Source organism: Cibotium barometz, chromosome 29 (assembly GCF_041138505.1).
Source record: "Cibotium barometz isolate CiBa-2024 chromosome 29, ASM4113850v1, whole genome shotgun sequence".
Lineage (NCBI taxonomy): Eukaryota > Viridiplantae > Streptophyta > Polypodiopsida > Cyatheales > Cibotiaceae > Cibotium > Cibotium barometz.
In genome coordinates, this window is record NC_141074.1 from 8,931,882 (window position 1) to 8,948,168 (window position 16,287).

Below are 16,287 nucleotides of genomic sequence, written 5' to 3' on the forward strand. Positions count from 1 at the left end.
ACATCCACATTCATTCTTCTATATACACATCCACATCCATTCTTCCACATACACATCCCCATTTATACTTCCACATACACATCCATATCCATTCTTCCACATACACATCCACACATCCACATCCATTCTTCCACATACACATCCACATTCATACTTCCACATACACTTCCACATTAGTTCTTCCACATACACATCCACATTCATTCTTCCACATACACATCCACATTCATACTTCCACAAACACATCCACATTCATTCTTCCACATACACATCCACATTCATTCTTCCACCACATATGCATCCACATCCATTCTCATTACATCACATCTTATCATTTCCTATTTTCATCTTATCACATCCTATCACATGCTATTCCCATTTAATAGCTTTTTCTAGGTTGATCCCGATAATGGGACTTTTTTGTAAATTTTGGCCAATTGCTTGGCCTAATTAAAGGTTCTTTTTCTCGACGATTAATTCCATATTCATTCCCAATTTCTCAAATGAACTATATTCAATATTCCTCTTTTGGAATAGAAAAATTCATGGGATTTAAAATAATCAATTCCACCAATATTTTCACTTTTGATAAGTAATCATAAATTAAATTATACTAAAATTTTCTCTTCTTCCCATTGAATTTCTTGGATTTCAAATACCATGGAAACTCCTCTTTTTGCATTTAATTAATTGCATTCTAATGTCATGGATATTCCTCTTTTATTCATCAATTATTTCTCATAAAGTAATTTCATCTAAAATAAAATACCCATATTCAATATGCTGGAATTTCTCTTTTCCCATCTAAATAATGGAATTCCAAATGTCATAGGAATTCCTCTTTAAACATTTAAACATTTCTCATAGATGAAATAAATTTATCTATATTCCATCTTTGAATTTAATTAAAATACTCATTAATTCCAATATGCTAGGAGTTTCTCTTTTCCCATCTAAATGATGGAATTTCAAATGTCATAGGAATTCCTCTTTTAACATTTAAATTTTTCTATGCAAAAAGATAAATTTAACTTAAATCCTTCTTTAATAAAATATACATTATTTTAGAATCCCATGTTTTCTCTTACTTGATTGGAATACATGGATTTCCATTGTCATGGGGATTACTCTTTAACATAAAAATGGATTACTAGAAAATCCTCTTTTTCTTGATTAACTATTTATGCATAAACATAAAAAATAATTTTTCCATGATTATAATGAGAATCATTCAATAAATCTAGGATGATTAATCCTAGAATATGGTAGGAAGTCATCTTTTCATATTATGAATGAAAATGATTTATGTGTTTATTTTTTAGAAATTTTACCATAGCTCCGCTACTATTACTGATAAATCTCAATAAATTTAAAAGAATAAAGTTTAGTATTATTCATGTGATTAGAATAACCACTAATTGGATCATTATCCAATTATGGATTGATTCTTAATTTTACCATAAATTAAATAGCATAAAAGTATTAAAAAGCCATTATTTTGGTTTCCAATTAGACAAGCATAGAAATTACTTTTAGGTTAGAGAAATGCTTCATGAGAAGCTTCATTTGAATTGGGAATAGGTCATAGGAATGACCATTCTTTGGGGGAGAGAGAGAAATGCTTAAAAATCTATTATAAATTAAGCATAAATGAAAATTTATGTGTTTCTTCATTACTGAAATTCAATAGTATTCAAAAGCCATTCAAATTACTGCTTCTCAAGCTTGAGAGGGGTTGAGAAGAGAAACATTTTGGAGATTTAAGAAAAAGAAGACAATAATCCACACTTTACCTCCTAAATTACTTGATTCTTTGATCACAATAGAGGCCCCCAACCAATCAATTGGTTTGGTATGTTGATAAAGTCTCCAAGGAAGATTGAAGCGAGAGAGAAGCTCCAATCTTTTCAATTTCTAGAGGATTTTTAGAGGATAATAGAAATTATCATTATTTCAGTATAATACTGGCATGGTATAGTTCTCATATTTTTTTACAAAGGGATAAGGATCTATTTATAGGTGAGGGAGGCGTCTAACCAAGTCCAACTATTTTCTAGAATTTTCCAGGTTCAGTTTGACTAAATTTGGACAAGATTTGGACCTAGTTTGGCTCCCTTTTGATTTGGTTTGATCTAGGAGAGAGGGGAGATAAAAATATCACAATATTTTTGAATTTAAAACTCCACCACACATGTGAAATAGGTGCCTCCTTGAAGATCTCTCTTTTGCTTACCAAGGTGTCAAAATTGAATCATTATACCCAAAATATCTCATTTTTTTAAGTAATACTCATAATGTTTTACTAATAAACCTTGTCCTTAGTCAACTCTTCATCTTATGTGAGGATTTACTCATTTTTGGGGGTTTTTCTTTTATAAATTGGATTTATCTCCTCCCCACACTTGAATTGATCCTATTGGCCCATAGGAACCATAATTGGACCATAATCTAAAAATTTCTGAAAATTTAGACCCTTAGGCTAAGGTCCTTTAAACTCCTTTTCAATTAATTCCAAATGCACATTGGAAAGTTATTTTTGAATTTCTGTTTCAGGGGAAACCATTTTAGACACTAGGAGGATTTTTATATCAAAAAATATCTCAATTTTAGATTACCTCTCTCTAGACATTTTCTCTCTCTAGGCCAAAACAAGGTAAAACAGAATCTTTCTTTTATTTCAAAGATGGGAATAACTACAAGATCAGAAGGGGAGGTTCTTACACTTGTACACCTCAAAAGCTAGAGGGAGGAATCTTACACAAATCCTTTAAATTTCCAACTTAACAGAGGGAAGCTCAAAGAGCATAGGATCAGTAATGAAACCAGGCAGATCTAACTCTTTGGTTGTTGCGTTGAAGCTTGATAATTAGGGGATAGTGATCAGAAAGCATAATTGTTTTGGACACTTGTACTTTCACCTCATCAAATCTGTTACACAGCCTTGTTGCCATATAACATATGTCCAACCTTTCTCTCCTAAGCTCTTGGTCCCCCGGCCCCTTTATTATTACTCCAACCGAATTATTATCCAATATCTATATCAAAGAGGCCATGCTGACTTTGCATTGTTTCCTAGCTAACTCTTTCCCTTCCTTCTTGGAGAACAAAACCCAAACCTTTCCATCTGTCTAAATTCCTTTCTACCATGTTAAAGTCTCGAGTAATCATAAGGGGCCCATTTAGCACTCTGAGAGATTCCCATAGTTTAGGTAATTGGGGGGTATTTGATAGGGCACTCCCTAATAAAATGGCCTTGCCCACCACAGTGAAAGCAAGCAAGCAATAGGCACCTTTTTATAGACTAGATCTTGCTTCAGTACATTATCAAGATCAATAGTGATATCTACGACATCATGCATATGTTTAGTAATGTCCATTTCCACCAGAACTTGAGGGTGCCAACAAGGGTTGAGCTCTGCCATGGGTCTTTTTCCTAGAACTCTACACAAAGGGGCGACAATCCTCTCCACCGGGGGTACAGGGAGAAGGGGAGGGTGGGAAGCTTTACCCAAATAGGGCATAGGTTAGGCTTGTCATTCAAAGGGGAAAATCCAAGATACCATTTGAACAAACAAAGGGGAGTATTCCTAATCAACCATTGACTAGCCCCAGAGACATATACAGCATGTAGGGCTGCAGCTTGCACAAGAGAATGAAAAAACAGAATGTTTCTTAGGTTTTTTTTCGCTTGCCTTCCTCTGTGCCTGCTGTCCAAAGGCTCCATCTACTAGCTGGCATCCTCCTTCTCCTCTCTCGACAGCATCCCCCACCTCCCCGGGTGCATGGGCGGGTGCATGGGCAACCGAGCGGGGGGGAACCCCCACTCTACTCAAGGCACAGGGCTTTGGCTCTAGGACTGCGCAAATCTCACCTTCGATCAAGAATACTCAAGCCACAACATTTCAACAGTTCATGCAGTGGTGGCCACTTGCCATAGATGGGAATTGAGAAGCGATGCTGAAATATGAGCAAGTGTTAGAAGACTTCCTGGATACCAAAAAACAACTAGAAGATTCCAGAGCCCATGCGGAAGAACTAAATCTAATGCTGTTGTAGAAACAAGTTGAAGAAGATGCACATACCAACAAGCAATCTCTAGTAAAGTTAGCGGCCCCATTAGGTAATCCCCCTTCCATTAAACCTCTGGTCTGTCTTCCACCAGATCTGGTTCAATCTATGGAAATGGATTACGCAGCCTAGTGCTTAGTAGGGTTACTATTTGAGAGCCACATTAGGAATTTTTTGAGGTTATTTTTGGGCCTTGTAAGGAAGTTTGACCGGAATATTCCCTCCAAAAGGGGCACCGGATAAAATTTTTGCAAATGAACTCCAAATTTGTCGGACCTCACATATTTAGATTCTACTCTTCAAAAGCTATCCATTGATATATAACACGATAGGGTTCGGAGAAGGGACAAGATAGATACCTAGAAGATTCCTTTTTGCCTGGGGAAGATTAGATTCACGTTACGTGAATCTTCGTAACATGAATCTTCCCCAGGCAAAAAGGAATCTTCTAGGTATCTATCTTGTCCCTTCTCCGAACCCTATTGTGTTATATATCAATGGATAGCTTTTGAAGAGTAGAATCTAAATATGTGAGGTCCCACAAATTTGGAGTTCGTTTGTAAAAATTTTATCCGGTGCCCATTTTTGGAGGGAATATTCCAGTCAAACTTCCTTACAAGGCCCAAAAATGACCTCAAAAAATTCCTAATGCGACCACCAGTAGATTTCCTCAGGGGTTGGGTCAAAGACAACTAGTTTTCCGTTGGTATTGAGGTAGACATCATCCAAGGGTATTATCTCTTTCTGTTCAAAGACTCAAATATGGCTCGAAAGGTCCTAGGGTCAGGGCAATTGATGTACAGGAACATCCCTTTCTGTTTCTTCAATTGGTCCAAAAACTTTAACCCTCAGGGTCCAAAGCCTTCAGCCTGTCTTGTGTGGGTAGAACTACCCAACCTGCCTTTTTACTTGTACCCTTGGCTCAAAAAAATTGTATCCCCCATAGGGAAAGTTCTAGGCATGAGGCCCAAGAATGATTATAACCCGGCTTGGCATCCTCAGGTCCTTGTGGAAGTGGATCTAGATAAGCCCCTAATAGACAAGACTGAAATCAATTGCGGTGACTATAACATTCAGCAAAGAATTTTGTATAAATACCTGCCCAATGCTTGCTTCCACTACTGTGGTGGAAATCAAGGGCATGTTATCAAAGAGGGTCCTACCAAATACCTCAATCTTAGTGCCAATAATTCCCCTAATCTTCCAATAGCCAGCAACCAAGCTCAGCCTACTAGAGTGAATAATAATCTAACTGTGCCCCCTCACCTTGCTCTCTCTACCTCAAAAAACAAGGGAGAAAAGTTTACTGTGTACCCAATAGGAGGAAGACCTTTAGACAGAATAGGTCAGGTAGCCAGAGGGCTTTTGCTAATTCCTTCGCCTTGCTATAGACATCATCTCGAACTGAAAACTCGATTGACTCCCAAGAGTTCATTCAATCCATGCCTTCGATAGATCCAAAATTTTGGCTAAAACTAACCAAATGGACCATGCCCAGGTGCTCCCTCCCCACGCAATGATGGCTGGTTCGATGGGAGATGAGCAAGACAGGGCTAATCAGTCTTCTCTGTCTGATACAGAAAATGGTATTCCCAAAGAAATGGAGATAGTTAAGGAATTAAAAAGAATGCATGCTCAGGTTGAATCCCCCACACCTCAAGCTGCCTCTAAAGTGGGACCTAAAAAGGTCAACTCTTAGAAAAAAGGCAAATGAGATGCACCACTCTAAATGTTAAGGGGCTAACTAACCTTTCAAAAGTCCAACTAGTGAAGCAATGGCTGAGGAAACAAGGTAGATTTGACTTCATAGCTCTAACTGAAGTCAAAGTTTTTGGGGATGAGCTTGAACAAAGGTTGTTCAACATTTCTAAAGAGCACATATGGATCTACACAGCTACTATCAAGGCTCTAGAGAGGAGTGGCTGTGAGGTATGCATGTGCACCATCAGAATGAATTGAAGGATGTGAGGATTGATACGCATGATCAGTGGGCTACATTTGAAATGACCACCTTCTCACTCATTGGTATTTATGCTAGAGGTGCTCAGGCTATCAAAATCAGAACCTTGGGTACCTTGAGAAGTGTTCCTAAACCTATCATCCTAATGGGGGATTTCAATTTGGTGGAGTCCAAAAATGACAAGCTAAGAGGTTTGGGCCAAGTGTCATAAAAGGGGCTAAGCTCCAATCTTGGCAGCTCACTGCTCTACTGATGATCACTTTGGGATATGTGATGTAGGGAATATTGGTGAATACACGTGGCAAAATTATGCCCAGGGGGACTTGACTAGGAAAGCTAGATTGGACAGAGGATATACTAGCAAGACCTTGGGTAACTCCTACATCAGATGTGGTTTCTACTTGCCTCTCAGATCACTACCCCATTATATTAGTGTTGGATAACCATGACAAAAAGGTGGAAGTCAAAAGAATCTAGACTGAATTCTTCAATTGTGGTCTCACACCACCTGCAAGGGCATGGAGTTTGGCCATCAAATCTACCCAAGCCCTATTGATATGCATCAGGAAAGAGGTAACCAGAGTCAGGAAAAAATAGAAGAAGCTTTATTTGAAACTAAAAGAGTTGGAAGTGAGGAAGACCCTGCACTTCAAGAAGTTGTTCTTAGTACTAGGGCTGAAATTAGGAGAGAGGAGGAGTTATCCCAGAAGCAAACCCTCCTATTAGTTATCCCAAAAGTAGACCCTCCTATTCTTTAGAGATTGGTGGGTTAGAAAAGCTGACCTACCCACTCTTGAGATGTTCAAAATGCTGAAAGTCAAACAATGTAAGGATGCAATCCCTACCTTGCATGATCCTAACAGTCTGGGTTAGAAAAGCTGACCTACCCACTCTTGAGATGTTCAAAATGCTGAAAGTCAAAAAAGTCAAACAATGTAAGGATGAAATCCCTACCTTGCATGATCCTAACAGTCTGGGTAACTCCTCTGAGGAAGGGAATAGAATAAGTCTTCGAGCACTTTAACAACATATTTAGTAATGGGGGAGGGGTGACCAAGGACCAACTCAAATGCATTGCCCTCATCGGTAAGGCCAGCAAGCCAACCATTCCTAACACACTAGTTAAAGAGCTAGAAAAAAATATCTCCAAAGAGGAGATTGGTAAGGCCATAGACTGCCTAAAGGTGAGGAAAATCCCAGGTGTTGATGGCATGCCCACTGAATAAGGCATTCAAGGATATCTTGTTGTCCCCCTTATTGGTGGCTGTGTGGTAGGAGGCTATCTCTTTTGGGGCATTGCCCCTCTCAATCAATCAGGGTTTGATAAAACTTATCCATAAGAAAGGGGACAAGAATGATTTGAGCAATTGGAGGCCTATTACCATGTTAAGTTGTGCATACAAAATATTTGCCAAGGCCTTAGTTCTCTAAGGCTATCCAATCAGCTGAAGAATTGGATCAGATAGGAGCAGAAGGGATTCATCAAAGGAAGGTACATTCTATCTATGCCATTATCAATCTATGGGAGGGCATGGAGTATGCAAAAGAATCTGAACAGGACTTCATCTTTTTCCAAATTGACTTTGATAAAGCCTATGATACGCTCAGTTGGCATTATGTACTAGAATTCCTTTAAAAAAATGAGTGCAAGTCATCATTTCATCCAGATGGTTAGTACCCTTTTTGGAAATGCCACTACTAGGGTGAATGGAGTGATTTCTGGTGCTTTCTCCCTTACCAAATCTATTAGACCTCTAGCACCCCTCCTCTATGCTATTACTGTGGATGGTTTGAACTAGCTTATTAATGATAGGATGGACAAAGGGAAAATGAATGGCATCTCTCTTCCCAAAAATAAGTAGTTATGCACCTAAATGTTTGTTGATGATACAAATGCTATGGTTGCTAATAATGATCTAAGCATTAGGTGCTTCTGGGAATGCTTGGACATTTATTGGAGGGCTTTTGGATCAATTATTAACCATAAGAAAATAGGCATCACGACTCTCATTGATAAGCCTCCTGACTGGCTGATCCAAGTTGGTTGTAAGGTCCTAGAAGAGGGAGTGGTTTTCAGACTATTGGGCATTCCTATGGGCTTTAAGGTCACTCTTAAGCAGAGATGGCTATGGGTGTTAAATAAGGTGGAAGGGAAACTAGCCATATGGAAGAAAATGCATTTGAACCTGGTAAGAAGATGGTAATCAACCATTTCATTATCCCTTCTATCATCTTCTTTCTCATCTGCTGGAGACCTCTTGAATCTAATTAATTGCAATTCATAAGGTTGTGTAGGAACTATCTATGGGGAGGGGACCCCTGGATTAGGAAAATCCCTAAAGTGAGGTGGGAATGGTGCTGTTTTGGAAACAGGTATAGGAGGCCTTGGTATCAAAGATGTGTCCAACCTAGCTAATAGATTGGTTGCCAAATGTGTGTTGAGAAGCTTTCTCTACCCCTCTGAAGACTGGGTGCAGTTGATCACTAGAAATCTTGATCAATTCCAGCTCAAACAATTCCCTAAGTGGAAGAACCTCCTCCTCCCACTCACAATTATGGCACATTCATGGTGAAACCACTTGGCAGCCAGCTCGTCTCTTCACTCGGTCTGCTTGGAATGTTGTTAAGGCTGACCTTATCTTTTCTGAGAACCCTAGTTACATTTGGGGTATACATGGGAGAGATTCTATCTGGTGGCCAAGCATTCACCTCCCCCCAATTGATAATGCCTAGGCTGTAGCTGGTGGGATATTTGGGGTATACATGGGAGAGATTCTATCTGGTGGCCAAGCATTCACCTCCCCCCAACACCTCCCCCCAATTGATAATGCCTAGGCTGTAGCTGGTGGGATATTTGGGGACAGAGACATAAAGTCTTGGATGTCTAGAACTAATTTGATCAGAGACTATAAGGTCACATATGTAGAATTAGACCTTATTGGGGCAAGAATCATCTTATGGCACCAATCAGACATCTGGCTACTACTATCGATTAAAGATATGCTAGTTTACAAAGCCTTCCATTGGAAGAGTCAAAAGGGCCTACTACCTATCCCTCCCAAATAGGGGACTGCTCCTATCCACCATTGCACTTTAAACAAGAGATGGGGAATCCTTCTCGATAGAGCATAATGGTATTTTCTGTTTGGTAAGTTAAGGAATAAATATGTGGAACCAAAAAAATGCATGCCTAGCTATTTGGACTCAACTTAAAGCCCTTAAACTTAATATTGGGGATGGGAAGTGCCACAGATGCACTCTTGGCTAGAAAAAGCTGTTACTTGGAAAAGGTGGCATTGGTTGCACTTTGGAATTGTGGGTTGTCTTGAGAACTGAACAGTTATGGTGCTTGTGGTTACATAGACTTGATTCCAATTTTAACAATATGCCTACTACTAACAGCTTCAGGTTGAAAGAGAACTTAATACATGTAGGTGGAAGATTCATACAAAGGCAGTTGAAAGATCTCGACACCAAAATACTTCATCTGCATAAGAAAGCTAAAGGAAGGCAAGTGGACCAGGTGATACAAAAAATTTGGGAACTGTTGAGGATGATGAGAGAGTCTGTCATCTCCAAGGATGTGATGCTTATTAAAGCACTCTGTATGTTGTAACTGCCTCCTCTAGCCAAAGAGGGACTACTTGCAATTATGTATTTGGGACACGAAGAAGAAGAGGTTTTCCTTCTTCATTATAAATAAATCAGGGACTAGAAGCGCGGAAAGACGCATTCAACTAGATTTACTTAGTCAAAATGTTACCTCTCCTAATTGACACCCCTCGTCAACCACGTGCATGACACAATCACGTCAACCACTGCATGACACATGCATGCTAACCATGCATATTCACAAAAGGCACCCGCCCATCTTGTGTCCACATTCATGACCCATCATGGGTCACAAAGGGTGCCCGTACGTCTGTCATGAAATGCATTCCGATTTCTCTTGGTAGGGTTCCCTTATCACATTGGAAGTTTTCAATTTTAGGTTTTGTGCTTTGGGAGACATGATCACATTGGAAGTTTTCAATTTTGCGTTTTGAAAACCACTATCAAGAATGGAATTTAAAGGCTACAATGGATTTTACAACCCATTTTAACCTTTAAATTTCAAGACCTCACATCACTTAACACTCAATTCCACTTCATATTATAAAGTCTTTTTGGTAGTCTCAAGTTTCTAAACTTTTTTTAAAAAAATGTGTTCTTGATCACCATACATCCAATGGAATATCACCATGTAAATATTGCCTTAATGAGATCTATTTATACTGAGTATTTAAGCCATAGTGAAAACAAAAACCTTAACCTTTACTAATGCAAGGTTTATTATTTGGCATAGATTAAGGTGTAAAGAAGTGCGAATTAATCATGGTGATTAAGCTAATAATAATGATTAACACAATAATCGAGAAGAGCTTGATGCATGTAAGAAGTGAGCACAATAGCTAAAAGAGGTGCACTCCTCATCAAATTTTTAGAGCATTTATAATAGGCACCAAAATGCATCAAAATAAACTCCCTATATGGGAGATTAGTTATTCTAAAACCTAAGAACCAGAGTGCACTCCATTGTTTGATGTTGATGGATGATTATTTGCTATTTCTAACACTGCCCGCCGTCAATAAATAATTATCCATCACTTAAGATGTGTGGATATGAAGCTCCCTTTTGGCTTTAGTTTCACCACATTAATCTAGTCGACATGTTTGTATTTACCAAGCTTTTTTTGGCTTTGGTTTCACCAACTTAGTCTAGTGAAGATTAACAAAATCCTATATCTCTTTAAATAGTCTTAATCATGTATTAATCATGAGGTCTAGTGATCATGGATTTGATACCATGTTGATAAAATAGGGTTTGGCATAGATTAGGGTGGAAAGAAGTGTGGTTTCAGCACCATTATTAAGCATGCCAAAATATTAATCTCTTAAGCCGCCTTAGAGTTTATAGATTGAACTATAGATTTAGTCTCTTCAAACATTAGAAGAAAACATAAAACATAAATGATGATTATTTGGAATAGCCATTGTTCTTCAATGTTGTAAAATTCTGATATGCCCTATAAGGATTCCTAACCGTAATTTGGCTTTTTTTTTTGTCTAAGCTATGTCTGCACCACTAGGAGGTGGCATGGGAAATGCTAATGGTTGTGAGGGTTCCTGCAATGCTGGCACCCCAAACATCTTCATCAATCTTTGGGCATGGTAGAAATTGGTTATCTCAATATTTCCATATCTTCTCCAATATCCACACCAAAAACCAAATTGCAATAGAATAGAAAATATAAATGATGACTTTTTAGAATAGTAGCTAATGCTTGGATGCTTCACGAAAGTATTTTCTCATTAAATGCTCATCCCCCCCATAAAAATCCCTAATTACATTAGGGTCAATGCTTGGATGCTCAAAAGTATTTGTTCAAAAAAATATCATTCCCCCTATAAGGCTCGGCGGGGGGGGTGTCACTCATAAATATGTAAGCATAGTACGTGGGTTCAACAGAAGGGGTTATTAAAATCCCTTTTTAAACTTTTTTTACATACAAAAGGGTCCCATTTAAAGGGGGTATTTATAGATTGAGTAGAGAAAGGGTGTGTTTTATTCATTAAAATTTACAGATAAGGGGTTTTTAAATTAGGCCTTGAACGCACGTGATATAGAGAGTTTACATATAGTGAACCCCCCGAGCTATAAGGATCCCTCGCTAGAATCTGGTTTTTGTTTGTGTAAGCTATGTTTACACCATTGGGAGGTGGCATGGGCAATGCTAATCTGTGTGAAGCGTGCTGACAATGCTGGCACTCCAAATATTGTCATCATTGTCAGGGTGTGGTAGCCATAGGCTGGTACCTCCAACTGTGCTTCTCTTAGTTGTTCTGGAGGTATAAATCTTGACTATGTTTGAGGGTTCCCATGTTTCGATGCTTCTAGACCCATTTGTATGCTTGTCTCCGCTCTCACAACTCACATGGTTTCCCTGTCTCTCATGCTTATTGGTGCTATTGGTTCAATGAAGGTTATTGGCTCGGTTCTTTTGGAAGGCTCTATTCTCAAAAGTCCCCTCCTAGTGGAAGCTTTAATCTCCTTTTATATTGGAGGGAAGCCTCACCTGAGCTTCAAGTATGCTCTTTTAGAGAATTGACTTGTTCTTTACATTCCCTATTTTAGAGAATTGACTTGTTCTTTACATTCCTTTTATATTGGAGGGAAGCCTCACCTGAGCTTCAGGTATGCTCTTTTAGAGAATTGACTTGTTCTTTACATTCCCTAATATTGAGGGAAGCCTCACCTGAGCTTCAGGTATGCTCTTTTAGAGAATTGACTTGTTCTTTACATTCCCTATTACATCCACATAGATGTTCCGTAATTTCAACATGCATATTTTCCATGAAAGAGATCATGTCTAGTTGGTTAGCCTCCATGCGACCACACTACTCTCAAACAAGAACTCGATGGAGATGATGAGTCAACTTATCTCTTGGTGTATCTCCCCTTTGGCTTCCACTTCCATGGATCTCATCCCAAAGAACATCTAAGCACTCCTTGGTTGCAAGCAACTTGATTTTTCTCAGTGCACTTGCATATATCTGCAATAGTTTGTAGTCATTTAGAGCTTAGCTGCCTAGATGGATACCTTGACTGAGCAAGGTGTTTTGCAACTGAAACATTCATAAACTCAGATGGGGTAGACAAAGATACTTCGGCATTAGAAGTCGTTATTATTCTAGATCTCCATTGGAGTATCCATAATAGTTTATAGTCATTTAGAGCTTGGTTGTCCAGATGGAGACCTTGACCAAGCAAGGTGTTTTGCAGCTCGAACATTCATAAGCTCAGGTGGGGTAGACAAAGCTACTTCGGCATTGGAAGCGTCATTCACAACCACTATGGCATTGGAGCCGTTTTTATCATTCTAGATCTCCATTTACAAAAATTCAAAATAAATATCTTAAGGCTATACAAATCTCTTTATATCTTTGTCAACATATAATATAACCCTAATAACCCAACTGTATACCAACACTATATATATGTAGATACCTCATTTTTTATAGAAAAAGTACACAATGATAACTCTTAGCAATATATATAATTGTCTCTCTAGAAGTCTAGTATTTCCAAAACCATAAAGAGAGTTCTTTGCTTTTTAAGAACATTTCTCTACTATTGTAAGGCTACTATAGTTTGTATATTCTCTAAGGCCCATATATTCTCTCTCTAGTACTCTCTCTATAATCTCAAAGATAGTGGCCTAATAAAGGAAAAGTTTCTAGCTTAGACAGCCAACCATATCAATATTATAAATTGTATTTATGTGCACACACTAAAGTATTAGACGAAGCAAAAATCGTTATTACATTAACATTTGCCATAGAGTTTATCAATATTATTTTCTTAACGGAATGCACTTTAGTATTTCCCTGAAAATGAAGCGCGGATGAGCATTTTTCGACGTTGAAGAACAATGGCTATTCCAAAAAATCATCATTTATGTTTTATGTTTTATGTTTTCTTCTAATGTTTGAAGAGACTAGGCCTATAGTTCAATCTATAAACTCTAAGACTGAAGAGATTAATCTCTTAAGAGAGCTTACGAGATTCAAACTCTATAAACTTTGAGGCTTAAGAGATTAAGAGGGGTTACATTTATTTATATAGGGAGTTTCTTTTGATCATGCATAATCATGGTGCTTAATCCATGCTTCTTTCCACCCTAATCTATGCCAAACCCTATATTTACCAACATGGTATCGAATCCATGATCACTAGACCTCATTATTAATACATGATTAAGACTATTTAAAGTGATATAGGCTTTTGTTTATCTTCACTAGACTAGGTTGGTGAAATTAAAGCCAAAAAGAGCTTGGTAAATCCAAACATGTCTAGATTAATGTCGTGAAACTAAAGCCAAAAGGGAGCTTCATATCCACAAGTGTTAAGTGATGGATAATTATTTATTGAGACATGCAATGTTAGAAATAACAAATAATTAATCCACACTTCTTTACACATTAGTCTATGCCAAACAACAACCCTTGCATTAGTAAAGGTTAAGGTTTTTGTTTCCACCATGACTTAAATAATCAGTAAATAGATCCCATTAAGACAATATTTACATGGTGATATTCCATTAGATGTATGGTGATCAAGAACACACTAAAAAGAAAGAAAGTTTGGAGACTGTCAAAAAGACTTTATACTGTGCAGTGGAATTGAGTATTCAGTGATGTGAGGTCTTGAAATTCGAAGGCTAAAATGGGTTGAAAAGTCCATTGTAGCCTTTAAATTCCTTTCCTTACTCTCACACGGCGGCCCTCTAGGCCTGTTGCGCCTTTGCGCCTGGCGATCTTCTCTTCACGTCGGCCTCTTCTTCACACAGGCGAGCGTCCCATTTCTACAAGGCGCCGGCTTTCGAATCTTCGCCAGCCTGTAAATGATCACACTGGCGGGCCAGCCAAATCTCCACGTGGTCATTAAAATTATTGGCCATGTGTATTATATTTTTTATTTATTTTAAGCTTCCATTAGATGGCCACACACTAATGCTAAAAGAGCCGCTCCTTCCTTCACTTTCGAATCATCACGTCACGCCCACAACCTTCCAAAACCAGAGCTGCCCACAAGCTCAGAATCATCAGCATCATCACTTACCAAACAAGACAATTGCCCAGTCGGTGCCCTGCATTTGGCAACCACCCGCACACCATACTGCTGCAACAAAACTTCCAGATCTCCAGCATTTGCTCCCAAAAAAAAGACAACACGCATATCAGCTCACTGCAAAACCACTCGCTCTATACATTTGCCAGGGCATTCAGGGCAAAGTTTATTCACACACCACGCATCCCATATGTACACAGACCCAAAACACCTTTCAGATTTTCACCTGACAACTGTCAAAAAGACTTTATACTGTGCAGTGGAATTGAGTATTCAGTGATGTGAGGTCTTGAAATTCGAAGGCTAAAATGGGTTGAAAAGTCCGTTGTAGCCTTTAAATTCCTTTCCTGATGATGGCGGTTTCAAAACTTAAAATTGAAAACTTCCAATGGGATCATGTTTCCCAAAGCACAAAACCTAAAATTGAAAACTTCCCATGTGATCGTGTTTCACAAGGGAACCCTAGGAAGAATGTGGACACGGGGCATCCTTTGTGAATATGCATGGTTTCCAAGTCAGCATGCATGTGTCTTGACGTGGGGTGTTTGAGGGGGACGTATGTGAATCCGATGAATTAGTCGGAGTCCTAGAAAAGGAGAGGACTTCAGTAGCAGAGGCCACGTTTTGACTGAGTAAAACCTACTTGAATATGCGTCTTTCCGCGCTTCCTTAATCCCCGAATTTTGAACTAGTCCCTCTGCTAATTTATTTATAAAATGAAGAAGGAAAAGCTCTTCTTCTTCGTGTCACACAGTTTTCCATTCATTTCTCAAACCCAAAATACATACTTGCGAGAGTAGTCGGCTTCCAATCTTAACAGCAGGTAATTATCTTTTTTCTGCTCCTCTTTCATAATAATCATAGTAATAAACCGTGGATCTTTAAAGATAACTACTGCAGAAGTTGTCATTTAGCTGTTATGCTCCTGAGTTAACGTCTAATTAAGTGCAGGCAATCTAATTTTTTATTTTTTTAAAAAAAACACACTTTGATCGTTTCTTTTTTCTGAATGTGTGCAGAAATTAATATTTTTTTAATATAAAAGAAATCCAGAAATTATGGCGGCTGGCAATGGTGGGCAGACGATGAAGCTAGCGGCAGTCATCGCAGTGGTGTGTTTACTATTTGCAAGTGCTCCTCACGCTGCACGTGCGAGAGGATTGAGCGGTGACGATTCAGCATCATTTTATCAGGAAGTGGAGGATCTTTCGATCCATGAGCAAGAGAAAGTGATGCAAATGAGGGACAACATGGACGCTGCCAACAGGCAACTCTTAACTGATGACCCTTATGAGCACAAGTGGTAGAGATCCCCCAACACTCTCCACCACAACTACGCCTCCTTGCTAATAAATAATTATGGATCTCTAGAGTATCCCAGACCAATACTTATCTCTCAGTATCAAATACCCATCTCATAATAAATACACCGATTGGATAGATGTACCCATAAATCTTTCTCAAACAAAACCGAATAAAAATTGATCTCCTCATCATCATGTGCTTACAATCTTCATTGTGTGAAGCCTAAGTATTGAAATTCTGTAAACATGTTGGCACTAAGCAACAAAGATATTGATGATGACAA

At 38.6% G+C, this 16,287-nt stretch overlaps 1 long non-coding RNA gene across 1 annotated transcript; it reads left to right on the forward strand.

Annotated features, from left to right (window-relative positions):
- The first annotated feature begins 15,450 nt into the window (after nt 1-15,450).
- On the forward strand, nt 15,451-16,073 carry LOC147621805 (uncharacterized). Its single transcript, XR_015269717.1, has 2 exons — nt 15,451-15,522; nt 15,719-16,073. It is a non-coding gene; the product is annotated as an uncharacterized LOC147621805 (long non-coding RNA).
- Nucleotides 16,074-16,287: the final 214 nt, after the last annotated feature.